The sequence below is a fragment of the Salvelinus sp. IW2-2015 genome, unplaced genomic scaffold (assembly GCF_002910315.2).
Source record: "Salvelinus sp. IW2-2015 unplaced genomic scaffold, ASM291031v2 Un_scaffold1476, whole genome shotgun sequence".
NCBI classification, from domain to species: Eukaryota; Metazoa; Chordata; class Actinopteri; order Salmoniformes; family Salmonidae; genus Salvelinus; species Salvelinus sp. IW2-2015.
Genome location: NW_019942933.1, coordinates 128126 through 141011, shown reverse-complemented (window position 1 = coordinate 141011; position 12886 = coordinate 128126). Strand labels below are relative to the sequence as shown.

The following is a 12886-nucleotide window of genomic DNA, read 5'->3' as shown; positions in this document are numbered from 1 at the left end:
TCAAATTGTTTTAAGAAAATGTATAGTGCCTTCAGAAAGTATTCAGACCCCTTGACTTTTTCCACATTTTGTTACAGCCTTATTCTAAAATGGATTAAATAAAAGATAAATCCTCTCTCTGCAAAGTACAGAGAGATCGTTAATGAAAACCTGCTCCTGTCACGACTTCCGCCGAAGTTGGTGCCTCTCCTTGTTCGGAGGCGTTCGGCCGTCGACGTCACCGGCTTTCTAGCCTCCACCGATCTACATTTCTTTTTCCATTTCTTTTGTCTTGATTGTACACACCTGGTTCCCATTACGTTTTAATTATTTCCCTATTTAACCCTCTGGAGCCATCATGGTTTCGTGCGTGTTTATTGTTGTCAGTTGTCCTGTTTATGTGATTCTGGATTTTCGTTCTCCTTGTTGGAAGATTATTTTTGAGTAAAGTTACTATTATTACTCATCTCTGTGTCCTGCGCCTGACTCCGCCTTACCCACATCACCTAGACTCTGACAGAAACACGCACCATCAAATGGACTCAGCAGGTGCACACAGCCCTCCTCTAACTATAGAGGAGGGCATCCAGCAGCACGCGACTATGTTGCAAAGTCTCGGCACAGCCATGGAGCGATGGGAGAGAGAGGGGTTTTCCAGCAACCCCATCATCACCCCAGCTCCCACAACAACCCACACCGCTGTCCACCCCTCATTCACCTGGATCCAGTGGGATTCGGCTCGCGCTCCCGAGGGTAAACGATGAAACGGCTGCCGGGTGCCAGGGGTTCCTACTCCAACTGGGGCTCTACCTGGCAAACGTTCACCCAGCTGCTTCGGGACGCGAGAGTGTGAACGCCCTCATCTCCTGTCTGACTGGTAGAGCACTCGAATGGGCCAACGCAGTCTGGGGAACGGAAGGACCGACGTTGGACAATTATGAGGATTTTACCCGCAGCTTCCAGGCGGTTTTCGATCATCCACCTGAATCGAGAGCGGCGGGGGAACGCTTGTATCATCTCGGATAGGGGATGAGGAGCGCACAAGACTTCGCTCTGGGCACTGATCGACCACTACGGGTGTAGTCTACGCGAGGACGTTCATAGGGAGCTAGCCCGCAGGGACATCACCCTTAACTTTGACCAGCTGGTGGACCTATCCATCAGGCTGGATAACCTGTTAGCTTCCCGCGGACGTCCGGATCGGGGTTCGTCAGTTCCATCCCCCGGCACCTCAGATCCGACGCCGATGGAGCTTGGAGGTTGTGCCTCATGAGGGGGCACCGGGGGAGGGGGGGGGGGGAATTCCGCACCACCTGTGGCCGCAGAGGCACACATGCTGGTCGGTGCTGGGGAGGTTCTTCAGAGAGTCGAGGCAGCAGGCAGGGAACTGTGGATCATCCCAGGTGAGTAGGCATCCAACTCGCACATGTGTGTATGTATAGAATTTCCTGAGTGTTTCCCCGCATTCCCAGGATAGGCGCTAGTAGATTCAGGTGCAGCTGGGAACTTTATTGATCGTTCATTTGCTATTATTGATTAGGGATCCCTATTGTTCTGTTGATGTTACCTTCCCTGTACATGCCTTAGATAGTCGTCTCTTAGGGTCTGGACTGACAGGGGAGTCACAGCTCACATGTATGATAACGCAGGAGGATCATAAGGAGAGAATTAGTCTCTTTTGATCGATTCACCTGCGTTTCCTGTGGTGTTGGGTGTCCTGGTTGGCCGATCATGACCCCACTATTTAGTGGAAACGGGGCTCTCACCGGGATGGTCATTCAGTGCTCCAGGGAGGTTGTGTAGGTGTTCCATAGGTGCAACTACGGTTGGAAGATACTAAACCAGGTCTCCACCATGACATCCACCCCTGGATATGCCGATTTCGACTCTCGACTCTCTCTGTAAAAGTAGCGCACTCATAATACCACCCCACTCAGACGGGGGCGGACTGTTGCGATAAACTATCCTGGTAGACGCACAACTTCCGGGAGATCACGTGTTAATCCTTCATCAGCAGAGGAGACTGCGCGCTAGAGGACAATATGTCTCGAATCTCTAGACAGGTAACATTCGATCTCCACTCACTCCTCCTCATGTATTTTTTCTTGATGAAGAAGGCATGCCCGCTTGTATTCGACCTATCGAGGTATAAATCAGATCACAGTGAAGTACAGTTACCCGCTGCCTCTCATAGCCAGTGTGACAGAGTCATTGCACGGGGCGCGCTTCTTCACATAATTGGATCTCAGGAGCGCTTACAACCTGGTGCATATCCGGGAGGAGGATGAGTGGAAGACGACATTTAGTACCACCCCTGGGCACTATGAGTACCTTGTCATGCCGTACGGGTTGATGAATTTTCAGGGACCTGCATGGGCAGGGTGTAGAGGTGTATATAGATGACGTTCTAATATGCTCGCTACACGCGCCGAGCATGTGTCCCTGGTGCGCAAGGTGCTTGGTCGACTGTTGGAGCATGACCTGTACGTCAAGGCTGAGAAATGTCTGTTCTTCCAACAGTCCGTCTCCTTCCTAAGGTACCGCCTGTCCGCGACAGGGGTGGAGATGGAGAAGGACCGCATTTCAGCCAAGCGTAATTGGCCGACTCCAACCACGGTAAAGGAGGATGCAGCGGGTTTGCCTACTACTACCGAAGGTTTATGCGGGGCTTTGGTCAGGTAGCGGCTCCCATTACCTCTTTGCTAAAGGGGGGACCGGTGCGACTGCAGTGGTCAGCTGGGGCGGACAGGGCTTTTGGTCACCTGAAGGCTCTGTTTACCTCGGCTCCCGTGCTGGCTCATCCTSRTCCCTCTTTGGCATTTATAGTAGAGGTGGACGCATCCGAGGCTGGGATAGGAGCTGTGCTGTCTCAGCGCTCGGGTACGCCACCAAAGCTCCGCCCCTGTGCTTTTTTTTCGAAGAAGCTCAGGCCGGCGGTGTGAAATGATGATGTGGGTGATTGGGAGCTGTTGGCTGTTGTCAAGGCTCTGAAGGCGTGGAGGCATTGGCTTGAGGGGGCTAAACACCCTTTCCTCATTTGGACTGAAAACCGTAATCTGGAGTACATCCGGGTGGCGAGGAGACTGAACCCTCGTCAGGCAAGGTGGGCCATGTTTTTCACCCGTTTTGTTTTCACCCTTTCCTACAGACCAGGTTCCCAGAACACTAAGGCAGACGCACTGTCCCGGATGTATGACACAGAGGAGCGGTCCACAGATCCCACTCCCATACTTCCGGCTTCTTGCCTGGTGGCACCGGTGGTATGGGAGGTGGACGCGGACATCGAGCGGGCGTTACGTACACAACCCACTCCCAACCAGTGTCCAGTTGGGCGTCTGTACGTTCCGTCTGATGTCCGCGATCGTTTGATCTGTTGGGTTCACACGTCACCCTCCTCTGGTCATCCTGGCATCGGTCGGACAGTGAGCTGTCTTAGTGGGAAGTACTGGTGGCCCACTTTATCTCAGGACGTGAGGGTTTATGTTTCCTCCTGCTCGGTGTGCGCACAGTGCAAGGCACCTAGACACCTGCCCAGAGGGAAATTACAACCCCTACCCATTCCACAACGGCCGTGGTCACACCTATCGGTGGATTTCGTGACGGATCTTCCTCCGTCACAGGGAAACACCACGATCCTGGTTGTTGTGGATCTGTTTTCTAAGTCCTGCTGTCTCCTTCCTTTGCCCGGTCTCACTATGGCTCTACAGACTGGAGGCCCTGTTCACCCACGTCTTCCGGCACTACGGGGTGCCTGAGGATATAGTTTCTGATCGGGGTCCCCAGTTCACGTCTAGGGCCTGGAGGGCGTTTATGGAATGCCTGGGGGTCTCGGTCAGCCTCACCTCAGGTTTTCACCACGAGAGTAACAGGCAGGTGAAGAGAGATAAGCTGTAGACCACACTATCTACTAAGAGAGTTCTCATCTATATTATTCGTAGCTGTCTATTTATAACCACAAACCGATGTTGGCACTAAGACCTCGCTCAACCAACTCTATAAGGCCATAAGCAAACAATAAAAGGCTCATCCAGAAGTGGTGCTCCTAGTGGCTGGGGACTTTAATGCAGGCAAACTTAAATACGTTTTACCTCATTTCTATCAGCATGTCACATGTGCAACCAGAGGGAAATAAAACTCTAGACCACCTTTACTCCACACACAGAGAGGCATACAAAGCTCTCCATCGCCCTCCATTTGGCAAATCTGACCATAATTCTATCCTTCCGATTCCTGCTTACAGCAAAAACTAAAGCAGGAAGTACCAGTGACTCTGTCAATACGGAAGTTTTCAGATGCTAAGCTTCAGGACTGTTTTGCTAGCACTGACTGTAATATGTTCCAGGATTCATCCAATGGCATTGAGGAGTACACCACCTCAGTCATCGGCTTCATCAATAAGTGCATCGATGATGTCGTCCCCACAATGACCGTACGTACATATCACAACCAGATGCCATGGATTACAGGCAACATCCTCGTCGAGCTAAAGGCTAGAGCTGCCGCTTTCTAGGGGCGGGACACTAATCCAGACGCTTATAAGAAATCCCGCTATGCCATCAGACGATCCATCAAACAAGCAAAGCGTCAATATAGGATTAAGATTGAATCCTACTACACCGGCTCTGACGCTCGTCAGATGTGACAGGGCTTGAAAACTTGAATGGACTGCAAAGGGAAACACAGACGCAAGCCTACCAGACAAGCTAAATGCCATTTATGATCACTTCGAAGCAAGCAACACTGAAGCATGCATGAGAGCAACAGCTGTTCTGGATGACTGTGTGATTTATCTTTCGTTAGCCGATGTGAACAAGACCTTTAAACAGGTCAACATTCACAAAGCCGCGGGGACCGAAGGATTACCAGGACGTATACTCAAAGCGGACCAACTGGCAAGTGTCGCCACTTACATTTTCAACCTCTCCCTGACCAAGTCTGTAATAGATAGTCCCTGTGCCCAAGGAAGTCAAGATAACCTGCCTAAATGATTACCGCACCGTAGCACTCACGTCGGTAGCCATGAAGTGCTTTGAAATGCTAGCCATGGCTCACATCAACAGCATACTCCCGAATATCCTAGACCCACTCCAATTCGCATACCACCCAAAAAGATCCACAGATGGTGCAATCTCAATCGCACTCCACACTGCCCTTTCCCACCTGGACAAAAGGAATACCTATGTGAGAAAGCTGTTCCTTGACTACAGCTCAGCGTCAACTGGATCCTGGGCTTCCTGACGAGCCGCCCCCAGGTGGTAAGGGTAGGCAACAACACGTCTGCCACGCTGATCCTCAACACTGGGGCCCCTCAGGGGTGTGTACTTAGTCCCCTACTGTACTCCCTGTTCATCCACAACTGCGTGGTCAAACACGACTCCAACACCATCATTAAGTTTGCTGACAACACAACAGTGGTAGGCCTGATCACTGACAACGATGAGACAGCCTATAGGGAAGAAGTCAGACACCTGGCAGTGTGGTGCCAGGACAACAACCTCTCCCTCAATGTAATCAAGACAAAGGAGCTGATTGTGGACTACAGGAAAAGGCAGGCCGAACAGGCCCCCATTAACATCGACAGGGCTGTAGTGGAGCGGGTTGAGAGTTTCAAGATCCTTAGTGTCCACATCACCAACGAACTATCATGGTCCAAACACACCAAGACAGTCGTGAAGAGGGCACGGCAACACCTTTTCCCCCTCAGGAGACTGAAAAGATTTGGCATGGGTCCCCAGATCCTTCAAAAGTTCTTCAGCTGCACCATCGAGAGCATCCTGATGGGTTGTATCACCGCCTGGTATGGCAACTGCTCGACATCTGAACGTAAGGCGTTATAGAGGGTAGTGCGTACATCACTGGGACATCACTGGGGCCAAGCTTCCTGCCATCCAGGACCTATATAATAGGCAGTGTCAGAGGAATGCACAAAAACATTGTCAGGAACTCCAGTCACCCAAGTCATAGACTGTTTTCTCTCATACTGCACGGAAAGCGGTACCGGAGCGTAATGTCTAGGACCAAAAGACTCCTGAACAGCTTTTACCCACAAGCCATAAAACTGCGGGACACGGGATAGTTGTAAATCATGCAGAGCGTTATATCAAGATCGCAGATTTTAGAGAAACAACAAATGTCGTTACATAGAAGTGTCTTATATAGGCTGAAAGCTTAAATTCTTGTTAATATAACTGCACTGTCCAATTTACCATAGCTATTACTGTGAAAAAATTCCATACTATTGTTTGAGGAGAGCTCCTAACAACAAAACACTTTTTTCAATGCGATAGGTTTGATAAATTTACCTCTGAAGGTGAAATGTGTACTTAAATTCTGAAATCTTGATCTGATTTATCATCAAAAGGGTCCCAGAGATAACATGAAGTGTCGTTTTGTTAGATAAAATAATTTTTCATATCCTAAAAAGGTCCGTATTGCACGCACGATCCATTTTGCAAAGAAAGGAATCTGTGAAAATCTCACCCTAAACATTGTTTTGAACAAGTCAAATCATGTTTATATCTAATCCTCAGAGATCCTAGAAGGTACAAGACTTCACAATTTCATTAGGGGTGTAGTATATCGTATGGGACACCATATTTGGTCAGAGAGCTACGCCTTCATGGCATGCCGATGATGCGGGCGGCCATCACATGAACAACTGTATCTTTGTCAAATAAGCACCAATCAGGGTCAAACAAAGCTAGCTAGATAGCCAATGAGCTGGGCTTTACGGGAGTATCTGGAAACCATATATATGTCGTAAAATGTAGCTTCTAACCTTGTACGACAGCATGCCTTTTCATTTGTACATAAATTATAAGGATATTCAGAGTTATGAAGTTATGAAAACTGGTTGTTATGCAAGTTTTTTACTTATTACATGGCTTCCAATACTTGGAAAGCTAAATCATTTAAGTCATAAATCAAAGTCCAAGTATACAGATTTGACAATATTCTTAAAAAAAAAAAATGGAATAAGAATGCGAATGTCTCCTTCACGATTTGCCCAAATGTACCTGGGGACTTCACACTAAAATTGTTGAGGATCAGTCACTCTCCAAGTTATTAATCTGAAACGTTGCACATAGTGTCCACAAGATGGCAGCAGTGTATCGGAATTACAGCCAGAGTGATGGCGTTAACAGTGACCTTTCTCTTGCATTTCAAAGATTGTGATTAAAAAAAACATTGGTTGGTTTTGTCTTTGTATTTTCTTCTCCCAGAGCTATTGTGTTATATTCTCCTACATTCAAGTCACATTTCCACAAACTTCAAAGTGTTTCCTTTGAAATGATACCAAGAATATGCATAATCTTGCTTCAGGGCTTGAGCTACAGACAGTTAGATTTGGGCGAAAATTTAAAAAAAGGGGGCTATCCCTAAGAATTTTTAACAGCTTCTATGCCCAGCTTCTAATGGCCACTGGACTATTTACATTGACCCCCCTTTGTTTTGTACACTGCTGCTACACTGCTGCTACTCGCTTTTTATTATCTATGCACAGTCACTTCACCCCTACCTACATGTACCTATGTACCTATCTTGTATCCCCGCACATTGACTCGGTACCGGTACCCCCTGTATATAGCCTTGTTATTGTTATTTTATTGTGTTCATTTTGACAATTTTTTTACTTTGGTTTATTTGGTAAATATTTTCTTAACTCTTCTTCGACTGCACTGTTGGTTAAGGGCTTGTAAGTATGTATTTCACTGTAAGGTCTACACGTGTTGTATTCGGCGTATGTGACAAATAAAGTTGGATTTGATTTGATTTGATAAATGGCAGCTAGCATGCTAAATGGCAGCTAGCATGCTAAATGGCAGCTAGCATACTAAATGGCAGCTAGCATACTAAATGGCAGCTAGCATACTAAATGGCAGCTAGCATGCTAAATGGCAGCTAGCATACTAAATGGCAGCTAGCATGCTAGCTGCACCTATAGACTTCCAGTCATTGCTTCCAGGGCTTAGTTGCCAAAATGCTGAACTATCCCTTCAAAACATTCAAAGTAAAACCAGGCATGAAGAATGATTCTCTTGTCCTCCATCACAGTTCAGTCACACAGTCTATCTAGTTCCACCAATCAATCACACTACATAGCATTTCTTCAATGATTAGTTGACAGTAGGGATTTTGTCCATGTGACTAAGAGGAAGGGGATGTGTACAGAAATGGTGCATCCAGAGAGGAGGCCATGTCAATACTTGGCATCAGCCTGGAGAATAGGAATAGTCTCAGGGAGAAGGCAAAATACAGTATGCCCAAACAACCATCACATGTAGGTGCTATGTGGACCTGTGGAGGGGTGGGTGTTACATTATGTATGTCCCCCCTTCAATTCAATATTCATTACCATGCTACCTTAGTTCCTAGTGACTAGTGGTGGCCTGTGTGATTAGAGGGAGACGAGGGTGACAGGTTTAGATGACAGCATAGAGATGGTAATAACATTGGTTTATTAAAATCATGATCTTTAAGTCATTGAAATGATCAACATAGGCAGTTAAGGTCTGTGTTGATGGTTTGGCTATAGTAGTTTTACAGTGGAGAAGCATCTCACTCAAGACACACAAACATAAACCACATGGCATCCAGACCCTAGTGGTCAGATGACATTGAGAGAAGGGTGGGAGGGATATCCCAGGATCCTCCATTCCCCCTCGGTCCCAACACTGCAGTTATACAGGACATAGAGAGAGACCCGGGTATCATGGTCAGACTATACCATGTGTACTATACATAATGGTGCAGCATAGACCACAACAAAGGAGATGGGTAACGCAGTAACAAACAGGCTGTGATCTTATTGGTCAAAACTCACCGTTCCCATTGCTGATAGGCTCCGTGGTCTCCCAGTTCAAGGCCCTCTGGACGGCCTTCTATCAGCGTGTGTTCCGGAACTCTCTCTCTACAGGAGAAAAAGAGACAGTTTCATCCTGACTGATCATTGGATCATCCTGTCCTCATGAAAACTATGCAATTAGTGGCACCTGTATTGTTTTGTAATGTATACATTTAACCACCAGATGGCAGTCTGAGGTAAATGTTGACAAGGCATCTGATGGTCAGGACGAATGACAGGGTTGGGGTCAAATCAGTCAATTGAGGAAGTGGATTGAAATTAAATGAATTAATGAATTTTCTCATGGAAAAACAACAAGGTTTTAAATTCATGGTCTGATGCTACTCTCTCACCCTCAGGATTGATCTGGGTTTGATATTTCTCAGTACAGATGGTTGTGAGGGTCCAGGCTCCAGACACTGCCCCCCTTCTGATGCTCCAGCTACCATGGCTGAACCCAGTGCAGGAACACATATGACTTGAAAATCCAAAACTGCACTCCCTCAGGAGTAGGTAGAGGTACTCTGTGTCTGTGTGCTTTCAGATTGTACTCTGTGTCTGTGTGCTTTCAGAATGTACTCTGTGTCTGTGTGCTTTTAGAATGTACTCTGTGTGTGTCTGCTTTCAGAATGTACTCTGTGTGTGTCTGCTTTCAGAATGTACTCTGTGTGTGTCTGCTTTTAGAGTCATGTTTTCCTGTGTAGAGTGACGTCAATGTGCCTGTGTGTCCTTGGGAGTGGACTTACAAATGTGTGTATTTGAGTCAAAGTTGATGTTAGAGTTTACTGTGTGTGTGTGTGTGTGTGTGTGTGTGTGTGTGTGTGTGTGTGTGTGTGTGCATTGTACGTGTACCTACCCATCGCCATCTCTGTTGATGGTTTGGCTATAGTTCAAGGCCCTCTGGACGGCCTTCTATCAGCGTGTGTTCACTAGTTAATTAGTTAATATCAGAGTGCTATCTGATGTGTGTGATTGTGTCTTAATGGAATGAAAAGCCTTTACCTCTAGTCTGAAAACAGACAGCCTCCAGCTCAGCAGGAACCAGGTGAGATGTGTTAGTGGACTGAGTCTGTCCACAGATGATACCGTCAGAATGAGAGAGGGAAGGAGAGAAGGAGAAAGGGATGAAATCAAGCTGAAAACATATATACAGGCATCTCTGTTGAACTGGAGGTCAGAATACATGCACGTTCAATTAAACACACCTCAAATACAGTGACGTCATATGAAACCTTGTTAGGCTCTGAAAAACAGTTTGAAAAACTAAACGGACAACTAGCTCAAACCAAGTTTATTCACTCACTGGATCCAACAGCTGCCAAGACAAAAACATGTTCCCACCAGCACCAGTATTTATACCCCCTTTAGCTGGAGTCTCCTCCGTTTGTCTAAACATGACATTTTTTGTTGCTACTGTAGGCAGGAAGTTAAGTGACGTGTGAAATAAAACTGTTCCTTCTGCCTTCATGTGACCTGACCTCGGCCCACGTTCCTCACTAATCCACTGCTATCCACCCGTATCAACCACGTGATTGCCTTTTCCCTTACTTAGTCATTTTCCAGGCCCATACTTCTTTTCCACCCTCCATTGACCCCATAATATACATTCCTCCTACATACAAACATTACATTTTGGTGTTTCAAATTACAACCCAACAACCTAAAGAAATGTGTCCGCAGATTGAGGTAGTTTAAAAGGTTGACGTCACTCAACCTCGTGCACTGGGCTCCCAGTAGAGGGAGTACAGCCCAGAGACGGCAGAAAGAAAGTAATATCCATAGGACAAGCCCATATCACCTGCCAGCTTCTCTGTGAGAGGAGGAGGGGGAGAGAGAGAGAGAAGGAGAGAAAAAGAGAGAGAGAGACAGAGACAGAGAGAGAGACAGAGAGAGCGAGAGAAAGAGATATGTGTATGTGGAGGGTCTTTAGTAAATATTCATAATTTTTCTTAAAGCGTAATAAATTGTTTCCAGCAGCACAGTTACAGTCACCAACGCTCTGGTTAACATGAAGACTGCCTAACCAGCTCTACTAGGGTGAGTAAAATGGTCAGAGTCTCATTTGTGTCCTGAAGTAGCTAGCAAGCTAGCCAATTGTAGCTTGGGTGCTTGACTGCAGTTGTAAGGCCAGAACGCTCAAATCAACCCTACTCCCCGGTCCGAACGTCCAGTGTGCTTTCCGAGAGCAAAACAGTCTGAATTTACAAACTGACACTGAATTTATCAGCGCAGGCACTCCAGATTGAATTTAACTAGGCAAGTCAGTTAGGAACAAATTCTTATTTACATGGACAGCCTACTCCTTCCTCCCCGTCGAGGGATTAAACCCCTGTCTCCTGCATGCCCTTATTTTGTAGTACATGGCCTTCTCTCCTTTGTATTTCTTCATCAGCATCTTTATGCTTTCATTAATTAAAGAATGGTAAAAACACACTTTCAAAATGCAGATGTTGATTTAGTAATGGATCCATAACGAATTACTATGGGAATAAATATCACTGATTTACAGAAATATTGTAACAAAGTTGTCTAATGATGGCAAACAATTTAGATTCCTCCAATCCTCTTATGCTGTAGCCTACTCCCGACCGTCACATTGTACAGCGCCATATTTTCCATTCCATCCTAATAGAAACACCATAATATTAACAAAATGAATTAAGCCAAATTTCTTCAAATCAATCCCATATGCTAGTTATTACAAAAAAGGTTTTAAATTCTCTGGTAATACCAATATGGAAGACTATCAAATGCTTCTCAAAGATGCCCTCTGGTGGTCAAACTAGCACTAACTTGCATTAACAGAAAAAAAGGCTGACAATTAGATAATGTGCCAAAGAAGGCTGCTGCAGCCCGCAAAGTGTGCTGCAGTATGACACAACTTTTAAAGGAGCAATCACTGTATCTACATAGAGCAGCAGCCTCTAAGGTGCAGGGTTGAGTAACCGGGTGGTAGCCGGCTAGTGATGGCTATTTAATACTATCTTGGCATTGAGATTGAAGCTGTTTTTCAGTCTCTCTGTCCCAGCTTTGATGCACCTGTACTGACCTTGCCTTCTGGATGATAGTGGTGTGAACTGGCCGTGGCTAGGGTGGTTGATGTCCTTGATGATCTTTTTGGCTTTCCTGTGACATCGGGTGCTGTAGGTGTCCTGGAGGGCAGGCAGTGTGTCCCCGGTGGGGGATGCGTTGGGCAGATCGCACCACCCTCTGGAGAGCCCTGTGATTGCTAGCGGTGCAGTTGCAGTACCAGCCGGTGATACAGCCCGACAGGATGCTCTGAATTGTGCATCTGTAAAAGTTTGTGAGGGACTTAGGGGACAAATTTCCTCACCCTCCTGACTGACCATGGATTTCTACCATGGATTCCCCAATGTGCCTCTTTAAAAACAATGACATGTTATTGTTCTCATAAAGCAGTCCTGAGCGTGCGGCCAGACATTTTGAGGTGCTGGCTGTGATGCTACTGTGACTCAGGAAGGACATGCAACAGTACCTGCCTGGGTATGATAGGCAAACATAACACACCTCAAGACAACTCTTGTTTGGCTTCAGTCATGGCCGCTAGCATTTGTTAATGAGCATTGGTGAAAAACGTGGACAAATTAGGAAAAACTGTCGTCCTTTAAATATTTGAATATCTTGTTAATGCTTGGTTTGTCATGCCCTGACCTTAGAGAGCCTTTTAATGTCTCTATTTGGTTTGGTCAGGGTGTGATTTGGGGTGGACATTCCATGTTTTGTTTTCTATGATTTTATGTTTCTATGTTTTGGCCGGGTATGGTTCTCAATCAGGGACAGCTGTCTATCGTTGTCTCTGATTGGGAACCGTACTTAGGTAGCCCTTTTCCTACTTTCTGTGTGTGAAGTTAACTTTGTTTGTGGCACATAGCCCTTAAGCTTCACGGTTGTTTTGTGTTGTTTATTGTTTTTGTCGGCGTCATCCTAAATAAAAGGTATATGTACGCTTACCACACTGCACCTTGGTCCAGTTCTTTCAACAGCCGTGACAGTACTAAAATTTGTAATATTATTGAATTAATTAATGAGGATTAACTCGCA

At 46.2% G+C, this 12886-nt stretch overlaps 1 protein-coding gene across 1 annotated transcript in view; it reads left to right on the top strand.

Annotated features, from left to right (window-relative positions):
* Positions 1–12886, top strand: part of LOC112070965 (guanylate-binding protein 1-like) — a 103539-nt gene that overhangs the window by 15948 nt on the left and 74705 nt on the right. The window lies entirely within an intron of this gene.